The sequence below is a fragment of the Hyaena hyaena genome, unplaced genomic scaffold, assembly GCF_003009895.1.
Source record: "Hyaena hyaena isolate Hyena2069 unplaced genomic scaffold, ASM300989v1 scaffold_1158, whole genome shotgun sequence".
Lineage (NCBI taxonomy): Eukaryota > Metazoa > Chordata > Mammalia > Carnivora > Hyaenidae > Hyaena > Hyaena hyaena.
In genome coordinates this window covers 264,709-289,868 of record NW_024081790.1, presented here as the reverse complement: position 1 = coordinate 289,868, position 25,160 = coordinate 264,709, and the positions used below count along the sequence as shown (strand labels likewise).

The window sequence follows — 25,160 nt, the reverse complement described above, 5'->3', positions numbered from 1 at the left end:
GGGCCACACCACCACACCAGCTGGTTTCAGAGCCCCTGGCTGGCAGGGACTCCCTGTACAGGGGTGGGAGAGCTCATGGCCCAGATAAGACAAAATAGCTGAGACGGTGTTTGGAGGCCAGCAGAGATGGCAAATGCAGCTGCATTAGTATAACCCCTGAACCTCTTCAACATCTCACTACCATCCTTTCACAACTGCCTTCAGACTCAATTTTCCCTCCTGGGCAGCACCCTTTCTCATGAGGTGATCAAATTATGACATGCCAAGAGGTGGTAGGTGGGACTTTGCTCCTGTACCCAGGGTCAACCTGCCACAGTCTTGCAGCCCCGGCCACAGTGCTAACTAGGAACACAGTGCCTGGAAACCCACATCCACTGGCAACTTCACTGAACATGTAGGAGTTAAAACACCAAGAAACTTGAGTCAGAAACTTGTGTTAGGTAAAAATAAAGCTATCTCTATTAAAAATCAAAACAACTTTGTAAAGTTTGGCTGGCAATGCCAGCCAACTGACATCATTTCAGTTCCATATTCTAGAAGCCAGAGTGCAACTATTCCTCCAGGCTGGCTTTGCATGTTTGATGTACAAACTGAAGAAGAAAGCTTGTTCCTATCTTGAACTGAGATCCTGAGGAGAGTGGGGACAAGGCAGCACCAAGGACAGCATCCTGTGGGCTGTGGCAATGGAAACCATTCAGGTTGGCCTACTGCAGTGGTTCTCAAGCTTTCTAGTGCATTGGCATCAGGTGGAGGGCTTCCTGAAACTTAGACGGCTCTCTAACACCCCCAGTGTTTCTGATTCAGTAGGTCTGCGGTGGGCACGAGAATCTGCATTTCTGACAAGTTCCCATGGGCTGCTGCTGCTGGTTTGGGGACCACGCTTTGTGAACCACTGACCTAGGGCCATCAATCTAGACTGTTTAGGTCTGGACCTTCAAAATCCCATAACTAACCCATCATCTGGTCCGTAGTTTTATAGGTAGTATCCAAATGTATAGTGAGCAACTCGGTCAAACTTTCTTGCTGAAATTCAGATAGATAAAGCATCAATGAAGTAACGACCATTCATGCTTAGAATAGTGCTTCTGAGGGTCAGGCACTGTGCCAGGTATTTTACCCTATGATTCTTATATGAGTTAGTATACATAAGAGCTCCATTTTATAGGTGACAAACCTAAGGCACAGACAGGTTATGTGACTTCCCCCAAGGTGGCACAACTAGACAATGGGGCAGCCAGGATTCAGATCCAAGCTGACTCTATTTTTTAAAAAAATTTAAAATTTATTTTTGAGAGAGAGAGAGAGAGAGAGAGAGCGTGAGTGGGGGAGTGGCAGAGAGAGAGAGAGAGAGAGAGAGGAGAGTGGAAGTAGGCTTCAGGCTCTGAACTGTCAGCACAGAGCCCGACATGGGGCTTGAACCCACAAACAGTGAGATCATGACCTGAGCCAAAGCAGGAAGCTTAACCAACTGAACCACCCAGGCACCCCAGGCTGCCTGACTCTTAACACATTACCCCATGGTGACTCTCCATGTGGCAGATAGGATAAGCTCCATGGAGGTGAAATGTGCTGTGTAACTTAAGAAGGACATTCCTAATATAAGGGATGAAGAATTATGCCAGTGGCATCAGCTTACCTGCCAGTCACTTAAGCTCATTGATTCAACATTAATTTCTATAATTGTTTATTAAGTTCTGACACTGTTACAATCCAAGGGTTGGCAAACTAGGGCCCATAGGCCAAATCCAGCTTACCACCTGGTTTTCTTTTTAAACTTTTTATTGTGAGAGAATTCTAGATTCACATGTAGTTGTGGGAAATACTACAAAGAGATCCCTGGATGCAATGATTGGGAGGAAAGAAAAAAATCATTTTTCTAATTTCTGTAGAACTTTTTCTCAGGAAGGCCTTGCCACATTTCAAATATATGCAGAGACCAAAAAAAAAAAAGCCAGATTTGATACTCTTTATTCAAGCATACTGCTATGGATGTCTAGGGATTGGAAGGAAAACACAAAAGAGCTTCTAAATTTGAACATTTTTCAAGTCTAATACAAGACAGGACCAGGATCACAGCTACTTGGTTGATTGATTGGCAGTTGTATAGCTTTTCCCAAATATTGTGACATAAGAACTGAAGCCAGTTTCTGAACAACTGAGTTGTCCAGTCTTGGGCTTTGGGTGGGAATCACTTTGTTTTTATTTGTTTTTATTCTAGTTATTGTAGTCTTGGAGTCAGGCAGCAGTGAATTGCTGGATATAGTTAGACCTGTGGTCCTAGGTGCAGACTGCATACTACAATCACCAGGACTTGCCTGAGCCCCACCTCTGACCAATCAGTTCTTTGAGGGAGGGGTATGTTTCACAAGATTCTAAGGTGAGTCTAATGTGCAGCTTGGGTCAGAAGGACTGAGTTAGAGAATGTTTCTCAGTTCCTCCTAGGACAAACCCAACTGAAATGTTTCTTGCTTAGAAAAGTATTTCTTTCGTTGAATGTCAACATTGCTGGGATGAAAGTCCCTAAATGTGGGAAGTAGCCAAGCATTCTTGGAAAGCCATCTAGCATAGATATACAATTATTCATAGGGTGGTCCACTGGTGAGCCACAGCCTCTGTTTGGGATAGGACATGGGGAAGAGATACTGTTATCCAGAATGCCAATGGAGTCCAGAACAATAGCCATATTGGGCTTAGGAGGACCAGAAGACACTCTGGTCCCCACTAGTGAGTGTGCTGTGTCTTGTCAGTGTTATGATGTGTTTTTAGCCAGCAATATGTAAAGTCATATTCTGACACATCACAACACTGACAAGGCTCTGATCTGACAGTACAGAGCCCAACGCAGCACTCGAACTCACAAACCATGAGATCATAACCTGAGCCAAAGTCGGACACTTAACCAACTGAGCCACCCAGGCGCCCCATGAACTCAGCAACTTTTAACCTCTATCCCAATCTGTCTCACTCTAAAAACTGCCAGGGCTGCTGACCCTCCAAATAATCCCAGTTGCACCCTTGGGAGTGACTCACTGAGAGTCCAAGTAAGTCCCATTCCATTGGGGTTTCTTTTAACTAGTTCCATCTCTGAATGTAAACATAATATAAGTGGGTTATATTTTTAGTATGATATGCAAAGAACTAATTGGTGAGTGCTGAACTGCTGCACTGTAAGCTTTGGTTCAAGATCAGTCAGCTATGTTGGCCTGCTCCCACAGAGTTGAATCCATGAGTTCTCAGGATGCCAGATCTCTAATGTCTGGCTACCCACCATTTCAGAAATGCTCAAAGCAATATGTTCCTACCCTGTGGCTAAGGATCTGGATTTTGACATAAATGCCATTTTTTTTTCATGATTCCTACCAATAACACCTATTCACTGACACATAAAATACAAGAGCTGAGCTTGGCTTACAACAATTGTTACAGCATATATAGTATATATGTATGTATGTATGTATTTGTGTGTGTGTGTATATATATATGTATATATATATGTATTTAAAGTTTTTTATTTAAATTCCAGTTAGTTAACATATAGTGTAATTAATATTAGTGTCAGGTATAGAATTTAGTGATTCAACACTTATATACAATATCCAGTGCACAACATGACAAGTGCCCTCCTTAATCTGCATCATCTATTTCACCCATCCACCTCCCCTCTGGTAACCATCAGTTTATTCTCTATAATTAAGAGACTGTTTCTTTGTTTGCCTCTCTTTTGTTCCCCTTATGTTTGTCTTGTTTCTTAAATTCCACGGATGAATGAAACCATATGGTATTTGTATTTTTCTGTTTTTTTCCCACTTATCATAATACCCTCTAGTTCCATCTACATCATTGCAAATGGCAAGATTTCATTCCTTTTTTATACCCCAGTAATGTTGCATTTTATCTATGTATCACATCTTCCTTATCCATTCATCCGTTGATGGACATTTGGGCTCTTCCCATAATTTGGCTGTTGAACAACTGTCTTATCTATTGCTGTATAACAAATTAGCCCAAACCCAGAGGGTTTAAACAACAATAAATATTACCTCAGCGTTTCTGTGGGTCAGGAATTAAGAAGTGACTGAGCTGGGTGATCCTAGACTGGAGTCCCTCATGCAGTTGCAGTCAAGATGTTAGCCAGGATTACAGTCACCTAAAGCCTTGACTAAGGCTGAAAGATCCACTTTCAAGACAGTGAACTCATGCCACTAGTTAATAGGTGATGACTGTTATCAGGAGGCCTTGGTGCCTTCCCATGTGGATCTCACCACTGGGCTGCTTGGGTGCCCTCACAACATGGTGGCTGGTTTCTTCCAGAGCAAGTGACCCAAGAGGGAGCAAAAATACAACATGCAGTGGCTTTTATGACCTAGCCTTAGAAGTCACATTCTGTCATTTCTATAATGTGCTGTTGATTACCCAAGTCAACCCTATTTGGTGTTGAAGGGGACTCTACAAGGGTATGAATACCAGGAGGCTAGACTCACTGGGGGCCACCTGGGAGGACGCCTACAATAGCACTTAAAAAAAAAAAAGTCAATCAGTGAGAACACTGAGGTCCAGAGAGGTGAGGTTTGCCCAAAGTCACATAGCCTTAACATTTCAATATTTGTTTTTCTTTCAACCCCAGTGATCCTCACCACCCACACTTTTCTTGTATTTATTTAAAACACCAAATGTTGTTTATCTTTGGGAAGATTAGAAAGATTATTTCCAAATGTGAAGCCAATTTTCCTGATGTTTTTTAACAGAGGAAGCTTTCAGAAACTGGACAATGTATAAGCAAAGTACATACTTCGAGAACTCAGGAAAGATTTTTCTTCACTTCCTTGAGTCGTTAGGGAGGAGAAGGAGGGAGAAAAAAGCAGAACCTCTAAGGGAAGACAAATCTGGAAGAGAATCCAGTGTTTGAGGGAAAAATTTTACCTTTTTTCACATGCTTCTCTTTCCTTGGCTTGTTTCCATATTGTGCTAGTTTTCCTGCTCTTTCTTTTGATTTCTGAGGGTGAAAACAAGAAAAAAGAAAACAAGAAATAAGAAAAAGAGCAGAGTATCACCAAAAATCAAACCAATGGCAAACCCACCCTCCTTAGGAGTTTGGGTTTCACTAATCCCAGATAAAAGACAGTGATCTGTCCACAAGGACTCCCTAGGAGAATCACAATTTTTTTGTGTGTAAAAACTTATGTTTCTGAAAACATACAGACATGCACATAAAGATTTTTAAGCAAAAAACTCAGGACTGATCAATATTATCAGTTCTTTTCTCTTTAGGATCCTCTTTGAAACAGCCATCTCCTAAGAAAGGCAAAGACAAGAAAGAAATCTCTTCCTTATTCTGTATCCCTTTTCAATCAGTTAAAAACCGACAAGGCCTGTCATCTCTGATCAGCATACCTAGTCAGGAGACACGACAGCTTTCTCCCTGCCTGACCTATTTTGTTTAATGGGGCCTACTCCTTTGCCCTCTGCCATGCTACCTTCTCTCCTGAGTTCCATTTATAGCAGGGCTGTATTAATGGTTAAATCGTTAGAAGTGGATCTGTCTCCCTCCCAAGGCTTATTTCCCCTATTCAATAAATTAAGCCATGGGATTTGAAAGACTGTCCATTTCTGCTCTATTTAAGCTCAGATTCTTCCTAGCCCACAAAATACTGAGAACTGACAGGTGAGAGCTCAGTATGAGTTCCCACTGCCCGCAGTCTGTGGTCACTTGCAATTTGATTCATATTTATTTCTTCAAGAAATGCTTGTGTGGCCCAGGGGAGTTTTCCTAAGCCCTTGATGGAAGTCTGATATCTGGAGCTGAAGGGCCTTAGTGAGGAGCCCTTGGGCCTTTGCTGTTGGTGAAGGATCTCCTTTCTCAATCCTCAGGCAAGAGCCCTTGGATAAGTGGTAGGAGGTTCTGATATGTTTGACCCCTCTCTTCACCCTGAAAGAAGGTCTGCAAACTCCATTCATCCACCATTCTTGTTGCTGTCACACAGGTGACCTTCACTGAACAATTGGAGCATTAATGGCCCACAGCTGTCAAAGTGACCTGTGCACTTTGCTTCTCAAAGCCTTTTCTCACTTGTTTGTAGTTGCCAGAGCCCTGCAGCCAACAGACCTTTCAAAAAAACAAAAAACAAACAAACAAAAAAACCCCACAGAAGTGATAATGTCACTGCCCTACTGAACATCCTTCAGTGGCTCCCCATTACCCCTGGAGCCTGCATTAACTGGCTCACACTCACCAATTTTTCCCCATCTTGCATTTCTACCCCCTCAGGGCATTCCTTTTCTAACCCTAGTGAGCTTCTCTCAGTCCATGGAGGTGCCATGCTGAGAATATTCTTTACACATGCTCAGAATACTCTTTTCAAATCCTTCTCTCCTCCCCTACCCATTAGCTGGTTAGCTTGCACCCCTCATTCAGTCTCAGTTTACATACACTTTCTGGAAAGCCTTTCCATGGCCTCTGAACAGGAAAGCACTCACAACAGCACCCACAGCAGCTATTATTTATTTTATTGTCTTTCGTTTTAGATGCTCAGTTCCTTGAAGGGGGTAACTTGTTACTTGTCCCCTAGTGTGCCCACAGTGCCTAATACATTTTGTGACATATGATGTAACCAAATTCAAGCCAGGCATTTTGGTTTCTACCTTTAAGACCATTTAAGTACCAAGCCACATCCAAAAGAAACCTGAATTGATTGCCAAAAACGGCCTCAAAAATGAATGCCAATCTTCATCTAAGAAAGAGTTACATTGTAAAACACATAGTAAAACTACCCCAAAAGTCTCTTGATTCATTATCAGTCCCCAAGATTCCTTCACCCTGGAGACTTCTTACCCCAAATATCTCATTATTTACCTAAAACCCAGCTATCCACTGGCTGTCCCAGCCCTTCTTTTTTTCCCCCTATAATTTTGAGTCACTTCACTCCTTTCAGTTCTCCACTCCGGGCATTTAGACCTCCAGTGCCTGTCAGCACCACAAAGAGCTTCAAGCCAAGATGACAAAGACTGAATCTTGGTTGGAAGGCAGAGGGGGAGCAAGGGATTTGTTGACTTATAAGCTTTTTGCGGGACTTGTAAGCTTTTTTTTTTTTTTTTAACTATATGGGAGGCACTCAGCTAAATGCTTTAAGTTATGCTCCCAGCAACCCTACAAGCTTCATACTATTAGTTTCCTGTACTTCAAAAGAACACTTGCCCAAGGTGACACAGCTGGGAAGCAGCAGAGCTGGGATCTGAGGACACAGTCTGCATTAACATGTCTCCATGGTAGGCACTCAGTAAACATTAGTTGAACCTATAACAGGGTCCCACCTGGGAACCAGTTTGGAGGCTTGCAAGCAAAGGGTGTTAAAGCAATTTCTCTTGTGAATTGATTGCAAGTACACGTGAAAGCTTTATTTCAAAGTTGCTTTTAAAAGGGGAGATTGAGAGATTCAAGCTTCCAAATATGGAATGTATAAGTCATGGGGATGAAAGGTGCAGCACAGGGGAACACAGTCAATGGTACTGTAATAGCAATGCATGGTGACAGACGGTAGCTACACTTATGAGCACAGCATATCATATAGACCTGCTGAATCACTATGTTGTATGCCTGAAACTAATGTAACACTGGGTGTCAACTATGCTTCAATAAAACAAACAAAAACAAAGTTGCTTAAAGAGGCTTCAAAAGGTGACTTCAAAAACTTGGAATAGGAAAAAAAAATGTGGTTAAGTAACATTGTTAGACCAGGTAGACGTGGTCATTAAACTCTGCTTCAAGGCTAATTTAGTGAGGCAGATAAATCTAATTTCCTAGAAGGGGCCCTTAATGTAATTCAAGTTGATCAGAAAATCATTCATATGTTTTATCACAAATGCCCCAGAAGGGACCATTCATCATACTAGAGCACACAGCTGTCCCAGCTCAGGTTTGGGATCATTTTCTTTCACAGAAGCATTTCTTAACCTCAGCAATATTCACATTTGGGCTGGCTAACTCTTTGGGGTGGGGGCTGTCCCACGCCCTGTAGGATGCTTAGAGCATTTCTGGCCTCTACCCACCAGAGGTCACTGGCACCTTCTCCTCCTGGTTGTAATAACCAAAACTGTCTCAACATATTGGCAAATGTCCATGGGGTGGAGGAGGAGCAAAATACCAACCCACACACTGAGAACAACTCCTCTAGACCCTTGATTCTCAAAGTGCGGTCCACGGACCAAATGCAATAGCATCTCTTGGAAGATCGCTAGAAATGCACAACCTAGGCCCCACCCCAGACCTCCTGAGTCAGAATCTGCAGTTTAACAAGATCCCTAGGTGCTTTCTATGGGCATTAAAGTCTGAGAAGCCCTTCTAGGCTTCTTTTTATTTCTTATCACTTTTCAGATGATAAAATGAAGGTCCCTTGATGATGGCTTTCAAAGGTTGAGTTGGGGTGGCTGGGTGGCTCTGTCAGTTAAGCGTCCGACTTCAGCTCACGTCACAATCTGGGAGTTAATGGATTCGAGCCTCATATCGGGCTCTGTGCTGACAGCTCAGAGCCTGGAGCCTGCTTCAGATTCTGTGTCTCCTCTCTCTCTGCCCCTGCCCTGTTTGCACTCTTGTCTCTTTCTCTCTCTAAAAAAAGAAAAACATTAAAAATGTAGGATTTAGCTATAAGTAACTTGAAGTCCTGGTTGAAATGATTTGGAGGAAAAATGAAGGCATTGGCCTAAGCTTCCCTAGATAGCTTTTTAAAGAAGTAAAAACCATATAGTCAGTGATATTATAATGGCGTTGTATGGTGACAGATGGTAGGTACATTTGTGGTGAGCACAGCATAGTGTGTAAACTTACCAAATCACATGCCATACACCTAAGGCTAACGTAACATTGCATGTCAACTATACGTGAATAAAAAAAAAATTAAAAAACCCTTTGATTAAAAAAAGAAGTGCCATCAGAATCATCTCCCAAACTCTTGCTAATTAAAAAAAAAATATCTGTACTTGAAAAAAATCCAAGCATTAAACAGCAAACTCTATCAGGAAAATTGTTTTGCGTGAAATGTGCAATTATATAAAGAGCCCATGAAAATTGGGAAGCAAAACACTAACACCTTAATAGATAAATAGATAAAGGAAATGAACTCACAATTAACAAAAGTGGGTATATAATTAGAGAACCATGAGAAAATGTGCAGCCTGACTAGTAATCAAAGGGATGCTCAATCAAAAAAAGAGTTACCAATTTTCCTCTTATAATATTCACGAAGATGAATGGGAAAAAGATCAAGAAACAGGCACTTGCTCATTCTCTCAACAGATACTGAGTGTCTTATGTAGAGCAAGCACTGCTAGCCTACACAGTGAGGGTGTGGGGCTTAGTAAATGGAGAAAGTTCCAGCCACTGTAAATTTCTATCTCCCCCAACCTCGTTGGGCCTTGATGGAAGGCATCCTAAAGAAGATGTTCATGTGGAAAAAGTTTTATTCATTTACAATAGCAATATTGATTAAAAACCCAAATGTCCATTAACAGGATTATGATTAAACTTTGGTGAATCCACCTGATGAAATACTACAGACACCATTTGTTATATAATGAATGAGTAATGAAAAAAGAATACAAATAGTAGAAAACTGGAAAAATGGTTCACTAATAAACTTTGAAAATGCTACATAGTGTCATCCCCACAACCCCAAACCCACAATATACATCTGTATCTTGAAAGCTTTGAGGATCCCTAGGGGTGTCTGAGTGGCTCAGTTGGTTAAGCGTCCGACTCTGGCTCAGGTTAGGATCTTGCACTTTGTGAGTTTGAGCCCTGCATCGGGCTCTGTGCTGATCGCTTAGAGCCTGGAGCCTGCTTCTGATTGTGTCTCCCTCTCTCTCTACCCTTCCACCACTCACACGTTGTCTCCGTCTCTCTCAAACATAAATGAACATTTAAAAAAATAATAAAAAAAAAAAAAGCTCTGAGGAGCTCTAAAACTTAGAAAACGATTATCTTTGTTTAACCCACTATTTCTCCATTTATCCGACCATGGAAAGTTTCTTTTCTCCCCACTCCCTTCCTTTTCTTTCAAAAGTGAAACTTTATTGTCTCTTGGAAGTACTACTTCTCAAACCAACCAACCAACCAACCCTTGAGGATATGCTGGCATATAAGTAGTTTTTAAAAACTATATACACTATAAAAAAAAAAAAACAACCATATACACTATATGTTATTAGCTTGAATTTCAATTTTTTAAAAAGCTATGAAAAATAAAAGCCATACATGCTATATACATAAATTAAACAATTTATCAAGCTACTCACTTAAGATTTGTGCATTTACTCTACAAAAAATATTAGAAAGAAAGAAATTCTGCTATATTTTGAGAACACAAGAAATGTTTCTAAGTTAAATTTTGGTGTCTATCAGAACAACTACAAAAATGTTTAAGTCAAATTACTGATATACTACAGACATGCAAGCTGACTCTGATTCTGTCAATATGTACAGATTACTTGTGCCCATTTTAAACAGGTTTTGAAAAAGTGGTCAGCATATGGGAAAGAGCTCCAGACATGTTTTAAATCCTGGACTGGTCATTAACTACTTCTGTCACCTTGGACAAGTGAGCCAATCCCTGTGGAGTTTTACTTCCTAGTGTCTAAAATAAGAAGCAATACTAAAATTCTAGTTCTGTTCATCTTTGAAAATAGTTTTAAAGCTTTGTAGTTCTATGTTTGCCTGATGGTACGTCAAAAGCCAGAGTTTTATTTGAATACTGAGTCTTTGGACCACTTGGTACCATCGTTGTTACTGTAAAAACAAAGTCAGTCACTTCTAAGGTGATCTCGATGGCAATGTTTTTCAGGATGCCTTACAGGAAAGAGACAGAGAGGCCTATATTTATTTTATAGATTCAATTAACGTTATGTTAAGAAATTGGTTTACTCTTTCGATGTTCCAGAACCTGTGACTGCCACAGACTGTTGCCAGATGTTTCTAAGAGGATGCTGGGTATTTATCATATAAGCACCATTGTCTATAGGCCTTGAATGCTTAGGCCTAAACAACACAGAAGAGTTTTGCCATCTTTGGAAACTCTGAGAATCGATTAGATGAGACAATAGTCTCCTCCATTTTGTGTTTTCACTTTGTATACCTTTGGTGTTCGTGAGTTCTGCTTTGTGTGGGAACTCTTTTTATTTTATTTTATTTATTATTTATTTATTTATTTTTTACAAATAGTTTTTTGTCAAGTTGGTTTCCATATAACACCCAGTGCTCATCCCCACAAGTGTGGGAACTCTTGAGTCAGCATTTCTCCAGCATTTCTCCAGTGGCCCCTTTTGACATAGGGAGGTCTGTGCTCGGCTAGATGGGAGAAATTGACCACAAAACCAGGAGCTGCCAGTCTTGGATGATGCCCTTTTCTCCACTAAGATCTCCCCAAAGAAATTCAATGTTATCTCAGCTACTGGCCCTCGACTCTGGCTTGATTACCTAGTACAACAAATTCTCAAAATAACAGGATTTAAAAAAACCTTCTGAACTTGTTTTAATGAGATTTGACCTGAACATGCAATTTGCCTTTTCCTTACTCAAACTTTCCACGTTGAGCACAGAACACTATTTGAATCTGGATTTTAGGTGTAGAATTAAAAAAAAAAAAAGGCCCACTCTTTGTGCTTTTTCTCATCTTTCCTGCTTCTATTAGTTATTGGTAGAAAGGTTTCAATTCTCACTGTATCCACCAAAGGCTTCATGATGCACAAAAGCCAATTTGGGTGGATGTCTCATGGTTTAAGAAAAAAGTGTTTAAAGTTTTTACTTAGAGTTTTGTTTCTTTTACTTTACAAGTGGCTGTTTGGGATACAGGAGGATTGTGGGTTTGGAGTTCACCTGACCCCGGTGTGGGAGGTTCTATAGGAGCCATGATTGTAGCTTGCACCACCTCTTATCTCTCTGGCCATTTACATGGGACAGGGTGTGTGAATGTCCTTCATTAACTCTGGAGGGCCGTACCAATGCCCTCTGACCAATTCTAAAGCTTCAGCTGGTTTGCTCTGGGTACATGGCTGCCCCCTGCATATGGAGCCAGACAGAACGTGAGATACACCTTTCTCTTGACGACTTTTGAGTGTCACTGTGTTTATGGCTCTATGATTTAGCACCACGCAGGAGGAAGTAATCGCTGTACAGTCCCTGAGTGTCTGGTTAAAGGACTAAATGCAGACAAGTGTTGAGTGGACTCCATTTCATAAATGATGTATGAGGGGCCACAGCCACTATGACTAACACAGCTATAAATGGGTCATGGCAAGGCATAAACATCACATGCTCCTCAGGCCAGACTTAAGGTGACACAAGGGAGGTATTTGGTGTAGTACCCATTTACCAGCGAAGATGTGTCTTTCCCAAATGTAAACCAGAAGTGGGGACTCTGTGTCTTTTTGATTTGGGTACAAAAGGAGTGTGGGATACTTAGAGAGTGACTGTTCAGCAGAGTGCCTCATATTGCCCATGGTTCTCACAAGTGTCCCCTACAGGAGAGCAGGACACAGGAGAATAGCTGACAGCTGTTGTCTAGGCAGCAAAGCAGTGTGGCCCAGGATACTGCCCAACACACTTGCATTCCAACCACTTGACAAACAAGTGTGCTTTGCAGCATGGGCAATTTTAGCTCTGGATCCTTTCCCATTGTTCCCATTTCTAAAATTGAGCCCTGACCCCAAGTCTCTGAATTCCTGTATTCTTGTATTCTGGTAACCAGCAGGTATCCCAAGAATACACTGAGGCCCACAAGGCCAAGGATGGAGACTCTGGTCCTTTGGAGGCTTTGCGGTACTGGAAGCACCATATGTGACCTTAGCCATCAGCACTGTCCTATGTCCAGGGTTGCTGGGTCCTGTTGGATTCCACAGGGACCTGGGAAGGAAAGGAAAAGCTGGGGGTGGGAGAGGACGTGGTGGTCTGCAGAAGTACAGCTGCCATGACTCCTCTGTGAATCAAGTTCATAGTATAGATTAAATGAAGTAACTGTGTAAAATGGCACACAGTAGGAGGTCAAAAAGGACACCACCCCCTTCAGCTTCTTCTCCACTCCCATATGAAGCACAGGCCGATGATTTGGGCACAGAGGCCCTTCTTCCACCAAGTTCCCCATGCTTCCCACAGCTTGCAAGCACACTACGTGAAGGGGAAGAGCACAGTTCACCTGGGAATAGTGTTACGTGAAGAACTCTAGACATTTGTTTTTCTAAATCATATGGCCATCTTACAGGTTGAAGGTGATCTGGGAAAACTGGGTCAACATTTCCCTGTGCTTCCAAAACTGTCCTAAAGTCAGAGGTCCAACAGCTGAATCCAGTCGTGAGGGGTGCCCTTAGGGCTTTTAAACAGTCATTGAAGGATCATTGCAAATGGTTCATCCTATGCTGAGAAGTACAACCATAATTTCAGGCACCTGGGACATGTATGTGGTGGTCAAAGTCCATATCAAGCCTCTTACAGAAATGGTTCCCGCTTCTGGGTTGCAGATGACACTTAACAGTCTAGACACTTCTTGGAGAGAAATCACACCTCATAGAACAGGCTTCAGTGACAATTTGCTATTACTCATCACCCCTCCCATGCTGCTCAGAGAAGTTGGAGGAATCTCTCAGCTTCGAGGGCAGATTGTCATGGGCCTCTCACTTAGCCAGAGAGACTGGCCATATGTCACCCAGTACAGTCACCACAGCAATCACATGGCTTGAGAGTACCACGCTGGGGCTGAGGGCAGATGTGACAGCACCATGGGGATGTAGCACATCGAATCAACACTCCTGGTTTCCTGTGTCACCCCTTGCTCCTTCTTGCTGCCTCGCATTGAAGAATGTGGCTTTGGCTATAACTCCAACTTCAGTTCCCTTCCTGTTCTCACTTCCCCAGTGGTCCCACTTGTCAGTCTGCAGGCCCTGCTCTGTGCCAGGGACTGTGATAGGCAGCAGGATGTAAAAAATGAATAGGACATGTTCATATGCTCCTGGAGGGCACAGCCTAGTGGCAGGATGGCTATGTGGGAATGGCATGAGAGGAGAGAGGGTGCATATAACAGATAATTACAGTGCAACATGTTATGCGGAGAGTCACAGGGAGGGACTTTAGCCACAAGTTATAAGCACAGAGGGTGAGGCCTGAGGGCTCTTCACACGTTACAGAAGCAGTGACTGTCCAGCAAACTCACTGCGAGGTGTGTGAGGAACAATGGTCAGATACACACTGGCTTGAGGGTGAGGATGAGGCTGGGAGTTTTGCTGGCCCAACAAAATGCATTTTAGCCAGAACTCCTGGGCTGGGAAGGAGTTGGTATCTTGCTTCCTCTTGGTGACTGGCTTGGACAGAAAACAGACGTTTCTAAAAAAATGCTAAAGAAATATGAGAGCCTATGCTGACAGCTGTTGATACTGATTTCCATTTTATGTTTTCCCCATCTTTCCCTCTGGTTTGAGAATTATCCAAACCTTCCCTGTTAGTGGAGTGGAAAAAGCTCCAGAGTCAAAACACCTGAGTTCAAATCCCAGCATTTCTATTCATCGGCTATGAGACTTTGAGCTACTTTTAACTTCTGACCTCTCTGTATTTCATCTCGACAATGAGTATAGGCATACCTTGGAGACTGTGGCTTTGGTACCAGACCACTCCAATAAAGCAGCTGAAATGAATTTCTTGGATTCCCAGTGCTTATAAAAGTCATGTTGAGGGGCGCCTGGGTGGCTCAGTCAGTAAAGCATCCGACTTCGGCTCAAGCCATGATCTTACAGTTCGTGGGTTCGAGCCCCACGTCAGGCTCTGTGCTGACAGCTAGCTCAGAGCCTGGTACCTGTTTCAGATTCTGTATCTCCCTCTATCTTTGACCCTCCCCTGCTCATGCTGTCTCTCTTTCTCTCAGAAATAAATAAAACATTAAATTTTTAAAAAAAGTCATGTTTACACTATTCTGTAGTCTATTAAGTGAGCAATAATGTTATGTCTAAAAAAATGATGTGCATGCCTTAAATAAAATACATTATTACTGAAAAACTGCTAACCATCATCCAAGCTTTCAGCAAGTCATCATCTTGTTGCTGGTAGAGGGTCTTGCCTCCATGTCGAAGGTTACTGACAGATTGGGGCAGTGACTGCCGAAGGCTGAGGTGGCTGTGGCAATTTCTTAAAGTACGACAACAGTGAAGCCTGCTGTATCACATGACTCTTCCCTTCACTTTAACAGTTGGCGGCCACTGTAGGGTTATTAACTGGCCTAATTTCAATATTGCCATATCTGAGGGAATAGGGAGGCCCAAGGAGAGAGACGGGGGAAGGGCTGGTCAGTGCAGCAACCAGAACACACCCAACATTAAGTTTGCCATCCTACATGGGCACAGTATGTGGCACCCCCAAACAATTATGATAGTAACATCAAAGATCATTGGTCACAGATCACCATAACAAATATAATACTGAAAAAGCGTGAAGTATTGTGAGAATTGCCAAAGTGTGACAGAGACACCAAGTGAGCAAACGCTGTTGGCAAAATGGTGCCAATAGAGCTGTTCGACATAGGGTTGCCACAAACCTTCAATTTGTAAACACTGCAGTATCTGCAAAGCACAATAAAGTGAAGCACAGTAGGACAAGGGGTCCCCATGTAAACAGAGAGCACATCATGGCAATGCTATACGTGTTAAATGACACAACAGGCTCTAAGAAAAAACACTGGAAAGCAAAGCTTTTTAAAAGATCTCTGCTACAGGAGAAAGGGGAACCATCTTTCATTGTTGGTGCAAATGCAAACTGGTGCAGGCACTTTGGAGAACAGTGTGGAAGATCTTCAAAAAGTTAAAATAGAACTACCGTACAATCCCGAAATTGCACTACTAGGTATTTATCCAAAGGATACAAAACTACAGATTTGAAGGGGTACATGCACCCTGATGTTTATAGCAGCATTATCAACAATAGCCCAACTGTGGAGAAAGCCCAGATGTCCATTGACTGATGAATGGATCAAGAAGATATTGTGTGTGTGTGTGTGTGTGTGTGTGTAATATTACTCAGCCATCAAAAAGAATAAAATCTTGCCATCTTCAATGACATGGATGGAGCTAGAGAGTATTATGCTGAGCAAATAAGTCCAAGAAAGACAAATACCATATGACTTCACTCATATGTGGAATTTAAGAAACAAAACAAATGAATATATGGGAGGGGGAAAAAGACAGAGAGAGAGAAACAAACCATAAGAGACTCTTAATGATAGAGAACAAACTGAGAGGGTTGATGGAGAGAGGCTGGTGGGGGGGTGGAGATGGGGTACATGGGTGATGGTGTACTAAGGAAGGCACTTGTTAGGATGAGCACTGGGTGTTGTATGTAAGTGATAAATCATTGAATTCTACTCCTAAAACCAATATTGCACTGTATGTTAGCTAACTAGAATTTAAATAAAAATTTGAAATGAAAAAAAAAAGACCTCTGCTACAGAATTCTCCTCAGGGCTCACTGGCCATTACTGGGTCCCACGGCTACCTCTAGTTTTAAGAGAGATTGGGAGGTAGAATATTTGCCTATCAGCCTTTGTAGTAGAGAAAAACAAGGGTGAAGGTAGTTGAGAATGGATATGGAGAAAGACAAGCCAGGGTGCCTGGGTGGCTCAGTTGTTTGAGCTTCCGATTTTGACTTAGGCCATGATCTCATAGTTCGTGAGTTTCAGCCCAGTATTGGGCTCTCTGCTGTCAGCACAGAGCCTGCCTCAGATCCTCTGTCCTCATCTCTCTCTTCCCCTCCCCTGCTCACACACTCTCTCTAAAATAAATAAAACTTTTTTTAAAAATTAAAAGAGAGAGAGAGAAAGAGGGAGAGAGCGCCAAGCCACAGTGTCTGTCACAGCAGTGGTGGAGCCTCGTAGATGGAGTTTTGTTCTCCAGCCATTAAAAAAAAAAAAAAAAAAAAAAAAAAGTAAGCATCCCATTTGTTAAAAAATATTCAACCTACTCACATAAAATGCACAACCTATTCACATAAAAAGCACAAGGAATGGTATCCAGGAATAATAAAAAAAACAAATGTGTAAATTATGTCCAATGATCTCTGTATTATAAGAGATTTTAAAAGAAATGGCACCATATCTATTATCTATTACTGCATAACCACTCACCACCCACCAAAATCCAACGGGTTACAACAAAATCATTCATTATGTTGGCTCATAAGTTTGTGACCCATTTAGGCTGGGCTCACTTAAGCATCTCTATTAGCTGGGTGCTCTGTGCTCGATGGGACTTAGTTGGGGCACATTAGCTGGAGTGGCTCAGCTGCACATGTTCCTTATCCTTTTCCTGGAGTAAGTCGGCCAATGGAAGACATGCAAGAGAGCTAATAAAAACATGATACCTTTTGAGGCCCAGAGTTGTAACTGGCAGACCATTCTGCCTCATTCTGTTGGCTGAATCAAGTCTCATGGCCAAACTCAGACTTGAGGAATTATATCTCACCCACGAGAGTAGGAAACCAAAAAGTTACATGGCAATGGGGATGGATGTAGGGAGGGATGGAAGACTGGAGCCATGATTGCAAATTTACCACAGGGACCAAAGGTCTTCAAGTCATAAATGTAAGGTTAGCATTATATTCTAATCATTTCAGAAGGAAGCCATCCTAATTTAGTTTGGAGTTACTTAAATCACTAGAGCTGAATTTGATGGTCACACCTACTCATAGTTCATTTTACATTCATGAAATCAAAAGATGAAGCTTCCAAGTGAAAATAAGGTCTTCAAGCTTGAGTTGTACCTATCATATTGATTTTCAAGCTATCCCTAAATATAACTCATGAAAACAAAACTAACACTTTCTTTATTTTTTCTTTTGCAGGCTTGATGTGAAGAATCGAAGAGAACGAGAATGGATTCAAATGAAAATAGCTCATGAAAAGATTTTATATATTTGTATGAAAATTATGAACCTCCTGAATGCCTGACACTTTAGTAGAAATGCCTTGTTTGTACATTTATAACTCTTCCTTCTAGTTGGCTGCACTTCTTGCTTTATCTTCATGTTTGGCACTTTGCACAGCAAATCAGCTCAAGAATTCACCAACTGGAGGGTGTGGTTTTGAGGAGAAACAGGATTTTACTGAGAGAGATAGGGTAATATGCATAACAATGATTTCCAACGGAAGTTCTCTAAACTACTTCACACACTATTTTGGTCAGTTTTTGGAATGTATTTTAGTTCTTCACATCCTAAATTATATCAATAAACTTTTTATGAGTTCAAATACTTGGAGTAAGTGTAAAATGTGATCTAGAGTAAATTAATTTTCATATCTTCAGACAGCTACACATTCCGCCACATGGAGAGAAATGAGATATAAGAGCCAACCAAATCCCACATTGTTTAAGTGAGGGTTTCTCCTTCTGAGTAACTGGGTACCATGGGTAAAACTATGACTGACTGGTCATTGCAAATGACATTAAATATTGCCTTTGGGCATCATTGATATCCCTCCTCCAAGGATGACCTTTATGGTGAATGCATTTTGCTTCCATAGAGGCTCAGAAATTCCCTTTGTTCAGATGGCACAGAGTTCATTAAAGGCACAACAAAAATAAAGCTGAAGGATCAGAACAAAAGAGAGGGGCAGATCATTCCTTAGATGTCCAAAGAAAGATGAAACATGTCTCCTGCTGCTAAGATAGTCCCTATGAAACTTAATTCAGTGGTCACCACCATCATAAACCAAAAAGAGTCACTCATGTCTCTCCAGAGTCTTCTGATCTTCCCAGATGCTGGGGCAACCTCACAGTGTGACCATTTGAGGAAACAGGTTCTGGAGACCACAATGTTTTAAAGGCAAGTGTGTCACCTACCTGGTATGCAGAGACCCCAGCACCATGAATTCTTCCTTGCTTCAGTGCCTCTCATTTAAAAAAAAAAAAAAAAAAGAAAAAAGAAAATCAGACATTCTTCTGAACATCCCAACCAAAAATTAGTCTTTAGCTTTTCTGTTTCGTAGAGATCAGTTTCTGAAAGCAGGACTCTCGTGCACACAAATGTGACCGGCTGTAGACTCAGGAAGGCCCAATGAGTTTAGGTTTTCCTCAAAGGGCACCCATCTGGTTGTGGATCCCAGATATCTATCTGGGCTGTGGCTCAGCCGGGTGATCTACTACAGATGCATGGGAGGAGTATATCGTCAGAACCAAACCTGCCGGTTTAATCCTCTGTTAGCAGAACAGGTCCTAAATAATATGGCATTGTGTTGCCTCAGGCAATTCCACTTCTTCCTAATTAGGGTAGTTGGGTAGGTTTTTTGTTTTTTTTTTAACTTAGTTTTCCCTTTGTTTATATATAAATGATCCATGTTTGCTTCAAAATTACATTCTGGTTGAATGTTATAAAAAATGTCTTCATATTTTCCTGCAGTCTCCCAAGTCAAATGCACAGCATAATACAGACCAGAGGTATCAAATTCAATGGATTTGTTGAGAGCTTTTAATTTACTATGTGTTTTATTTTGTTGAGGCTCAAATTCATTGTAGTTGGGATTTAGCAAGTTCCACATTCTATCATTCATCGGACAGCACTTATAGGAAAAGACAGCATTTATTTTCAATGAAGTTATTTAAAATATATTCACAAGCCTCGTACTAAATGGCTCTTTAAAAATTCATATACCATGTTGAAACAGCCTTATTTATCTTGCTTGCTTGTAAACAACTAATTATTATGCAACTTTTCTATGAGAAAGAAACAAAGTATTAGTAGTTGAAGTTTCATTAGGAGAGAAAGAGAACAAAACTAGAAATGACATCAGTTTGAGCAATTAAAGTAAAGCATATGGTACAATAGCGTTTTCATTGCCAGTGCTCTACGTGGTACAAATGTCAGGTGTTCTGCTGACAGGTGGGGATGCCCCAGTGTGATCTTGGTTGCCCTGCCCACACTGCCTGGCTGCCTACTCTCTGCAGCAGGCTCTATGCTAAGTGCTGGGAGGAGCGCACATTCTCCCAGAAGATCACCTTGCTAGAAACCCTCTCTTCCATCCTCCCTCCCGCCTCGATCTGCATATGGGATTTTCTGATACTGATTGAGCGAATGAAAGAGAAGGCCCCATGGGGTTCAGGCCTGTGCGAGACACTTGAAAAGCATCTCCTTTGGAGCAGAAGCCATCTGGGACAAGCAAGGCTCTCCAAAATCCTCTCAACCACCCAGTTTTTAGGATCTTTATATTTTAAGAGCACAGATTGGAAGGTAATTAGCTTTGCTTCCAAGGTTACTTCCTGAGTAGATGAATGACAGTAGTAGATTTTCAAAGTTAGGCCCAGGGCATGGGGGGATGATAGTGACTCAAATGAATACCTTATTTCTAACTAGAACAGTTAGAAGATTTACAAAAACCTTCTCATTTCTGATAAGGAACACTACTAATCTGCATGTACCATCCCATTAAGCCACCACTCTGACATTCTTGGGCTGACCTAGAATCATGGCTCTCTGCTCTGAGATAAGACGTGGGAAGGTTCATGAGAAATGAGAAGAGGGCTCAACTGGATTCAAGGACCACCACGGGTTGATCAATCACAACTGGTTCCCCTTGAAGGCCTGTGGCATTATCCCAATGCTTTGTAATCTACTTCAAATAGAAAGCGCATTTAACCTGGTAATTGATGTTCCTTTGGGATTTTAACCTGACTCTGAATGTAGGCATTAGTGTGGTCCACAGCTAGTTCCTTGCCTCACATACCATTAATGAAATTTCTCTAAAGGAGAGGATATATTATCATCCCATTCAGACACGACTGTATATTTAGTCAACAAGCCCCACACAGAACAACCACTTGGGGAGAACATGACCTACCAGCATGTTGCCAGGTGAACAAAACCCTTGAAGTTTATGCACTGAGTTCATTTTTGCTTTCAAAGCAAATGACCAAATCTGCTTAGATTCTGCACTGAAGGCAAATCACACTGTCAAAAAAACATATACACTGATTATAAGAGGGGATTCAGCTGTAAATTAAGATTACAGCCATAACCACGCCATCACCTAAAGGTGCTCTTCAGAAAAAGAAGAAAAACCTCAATTAAGCAATCATTTTCAGATTCTGGAATGCACTTGGCCTCATATCCTTCAACCCCACGCTTGTTTATTAAAGGAGAAAAATCACTCCTATAACATTTGACTTCTGTGCAAAATAATTCAGTTCCACCCTTGACTAGGAGAGACTGCACCATCAGATAACAAGGCTCTTTTTTATGACCAGCTCTTTCCCTGGTTCAGTGAGGATATATTCAACATGTGGATTCCACAGCGTAAGGGGGCTTTCCTCTTGGGCGTCAAATGCCTGCAGATGAGCTGCAAAGCAAAAGCAGGTCTGCCCTCTAAAATCTAATTTCCAACTGTGATACTGAGTTGGGTGGAGCAATGGTGCCCAGACAAGGGGGTGAGCAGGCAGGACTTTACCCCAGTATGGGTTGCTTATGGTCTCTAGACATACAAAACGAGAATTCTAGGCTTGTCTGGAAACTATTTCTGCTTTTTAATATTGCTCACACATCTATGGTGCACTAGACAAGACAGGGTCCTGGAGGAATTTGTTCAGAAACATTCTGAAACACACAATTCAATCCACGCACTCACACAAGCCATGCTGCCTTACAGCCCATGATAGGCTTTAGTCAAGTGGAAAAAATGGGGTGCCTGGGTGGCTCAGTTGGTTAAGTGTCCGACTTTGGCTCAGGTCATGATCTTACCACTTACGAGTTGAGCCACAGGTTGGAATCTGTGCTGACAGCTCAGAGCCTGGAGCCTGCTTCAGATTTTGTTTCTCTCTCTGACCCTCCTCTGCTCGTGCTCTCTCAGAAATGAATAAATGTTAAAAAATGTAAAAAAAAAAAAAGGGGGGGGGTGAGCTTTTGTACATAGAGGGGCTTTAAAAATGTTTTTAAATGTTTTTGTTTATTTTTGAGGGAGAGAGACAGAGCATGAGTGGAGGGGGATAGACAGAGAGGAAGACACAAAATCCGAAACAGGCTCCAGGATCTGAGCTGTCAGCACAGAACCTGACATGGAGCTCGAACCCACCATGATATCATGACCTAGGCCAAAGTCGGTTGCTTAATTGACTGAGCCATCTAGGTGCCCTGGGGTTTTTGGCATTTTTTAGGGGGGTTATTTTATACTGTGCCTTCTGCTTCTGACCACACAGAGAAAGATTCCTGGGCTCAGGCAATTCTCACTCTCCCTACCCAGCCTGAGGTGAGCTTTCCTGCCATTCAGTGAGAGGTGATAAACATTTGAAGAAGCCAAAGGAAATACTTCAACTCCTAGGGGGCTCAACACCCATGAGGACATGGATATTTCTGCTCAGTATTGGAAATTAGGCATTTGCTTGGCGTTCTAAATTCTGAGTGAATCCAACTTTATGATAATTTCTTTAACATGGCATGCTGCATTTATTTACATTTTCCGGCAAGGAAATGGACCTAGTGATTACATAATTGTGCAAAGACCAAGACTCCTTAAATTGCAAACAAACAAAAAACAGCAACCGCCGCCCCCCCCCCCCCCAACTTATTTTTTTTCCAAATCTTGAAGTCATTGCCAGGCACTGTGGTTATGATAATGATGGCCAAGGAGGGGGAGGGGGGACTCCATTTGGAACCCCGGTAAACTACACACACATGGAGTGGGGAATTCGGAAGGAGGAAAGAGCCAGGAGACATGTCCCTTAATGAGACCCACAGGTCTCCAAACTCTGTAGTTAGATCCTGGTGGACCGCTGGGACACCAACCCAAAGAGTCAACATTTTGGTTCTACTTTACTTATTGCTTATTTCCCTAGACTTGTCCCAACGTATTTTCTTTACCAGCTGGGAAAGGAACTCCCTCCTCTCTGAGCTCTGGAACCTTCCCATCTGGATAACTGGACTCTGGCTGCAGATATACTGAAATGGCTGTGGCATTAATTTCCTCGGAGAGTGTGCTTTCACCAGAGGCTTTACCAATATCTGCCACCTTGGAGTCATTCCTTCCATTTGGCCCTAGATGTAAACAATAATGCCTACTGCTGGCTGGAAAATAAACTGTAGGAACTGGCATGTTTTTCAATGAGAGGTCATCCAGAACAGTGCTAGCAATGACCCATTGTATCCCCCAGACCTTTTGTTTAGAGGCTGAGTACAGGCAATGATCTCTAACAGATGCACCATTAGGCAAGACCTACATCTGAAAGCTTCGTTGATTCAGACACTCAGTAATTAAGCTGTGGGCCAGTGAGCACATTATCTGCAATCAAACATGTCCCTGATCAGTGATTAGATGGGCAAACATGTGACCTCATTGTCTCTGCCAAAGGATGATTATGTAACAGTCTCTCGTCCTCAGACATCATGATTATTTGCTGACTTTTGATCCCAGTAAATAAGCTGAAATCACTTGCTGTGGTTCTGGGAATCAGATTTTTAGGACAATTGACTCTTCCTTGGGAGACTGGACCCATTCAGCCTGATAACTGATGTACTAAGAACTTTACAGAGAACCGGATGCAAAGTGGGTGGGTGAGAGAGCTGGGATCTGCAAAGAATGTCTGAGGGGCAGCCTGGCGTCACATGACTTTATCCAGAGACATGTCAAAGGATGTGCTTTTAAACTTCAGAGCTTTCTTGCTGCTTAAGAAGTAGTAAAGAGAAAGGTGTGTAGGAGGGAAGGAGGGAGAGACAGAGAATGAGAAAAAGGAAATGAGAGACTGAGAGAGAGCGTTTGCTTCCAGAGCCTGATAGTCAGGACACTGAAGAAGATTCCGTGGCTTCTCGGAGATCTGGCTGAGCCAGGGAAGCCTATGTGTTTCATGCACAATCGAACACTCATCATCTATTTTTTTCCTGAAGGGCAAGGAAGATGCATAAGGGCTTCCAAGTGGGTGTGGGGAGCCAAGCAAGGACTAAAAGATAATCTGGCTTGAGGTGACCTGAGACATCTAAATGTCACATAGTCTTGATGTACATGTGACCTGGAACTGCCCTGGGGTGACTCAGGCACTGGCCCTTTTTTAATTCCTTATTTGCTCTCCTTCCTCCAGTGAGATTAACATAGACACTGCCCACAGAGCAGCTCCAAGCACCTCTCACTTCTGCTGTCTGGGCCCAGCTTCACAATTCTGCACACAGGAGCGTCATCTCTGAACTCAGATCGATCTGCATTGAAATCCTGGCTGCCCTATTAGGATAACAATCACTTACAATGCTGCATGTGTTTTCAAAACTAAAACTACAGCCAAATCAATGAGGCAATGAGACTCAATACAGTGCAGAACCAGCCACTACTGGAGGAAAGAACACTGTATTGTGGAATTCCTTCACCCACACACTTTCAAAGAAGAGTTGCAAAGACTCTGTTTGAGGGTGACATTAAGGGCTGTATCTGATGAGCATATGGATAGCTAAATTACAGGGAGAAATTACCAACAATGATTTAAGATGGATATATGTAACTAGTGATTTGAGTCATGATCCAATCATTTGGACTTAATTTAAACCCCCCATAATCCAGATTCCTTTATTTAAATCAGAAGTTACGATTTAGGCAAATGGTCAGGGTAGTAAGCATATCAATAAACATTTCTTTTTGTTTGCTCTTTGCTTCTTTCCCTAGTAGAAGACTCTGAGGCAAGGGTTCAAGTGAAGGTAACTTGTTTGGACAGGGAAGGGGACGCCAGTAGCGGTCTGGGGAGGTGCGATAAGGCCAGGAAGGCAGCTCAAGAGGGAGGCTGGGAAGGCAGTTGTAACTATGGGTAACTGAAGCCTAATTCTACAGGGGAAGCTCTGGAAGTCTGAAGAGAATAGTTGCTCCAGTTCGAATGAGGGAGCTGGGGTATTTATGCACCAACCTCCATCCATTATTAATTGAGGGCTGCCTGCCAAACCAGCAGGCAAAGTGCACTCTACAGGTCAGGGAAAGCCCCCTACTCCCAACAAAGGAATGCAGTGATTGGCAGGTTGGAAGCTGAGTCATGCGTGCTGAAATGTACAAGCCAAGTGGTGAGGCACAGGGCCTGTTACAACTTCTTTGTACAAATGGAAAAAATATTAAAATACTGTTGAAGATCACAGACACATCTTCTACTGAAGATATGACTGGATGAATATACAATATCACTCTAATTCAGAAAGTGAA

At 42.2% G+C, this 25,160-nt stretch overlaps 1 protein-coding gene across 1 annotated transcript in view; it reads left to right on the top strand.

Moving 5' to 3' along the window:
• Nucleotides 1-18,260, top strand: part of SMPX (small muscle protein X-linked) — a 54,521-nt gene extending 36,261 nt beyond the window's left edge. The window contains exon 5 of the mRNA XM_039222562.1: nucleotides 17,855-18,260. The gene's annotated coding sequence lies outside the window, so the exon portion shown is untranslated. The remainder of the gene's footprint in view (nucleotides 1-17,854) is intronic.
• The last annotated feature ends 6,900 nt before the right edge of the window (nucleotides 18,261-25,160 follow it).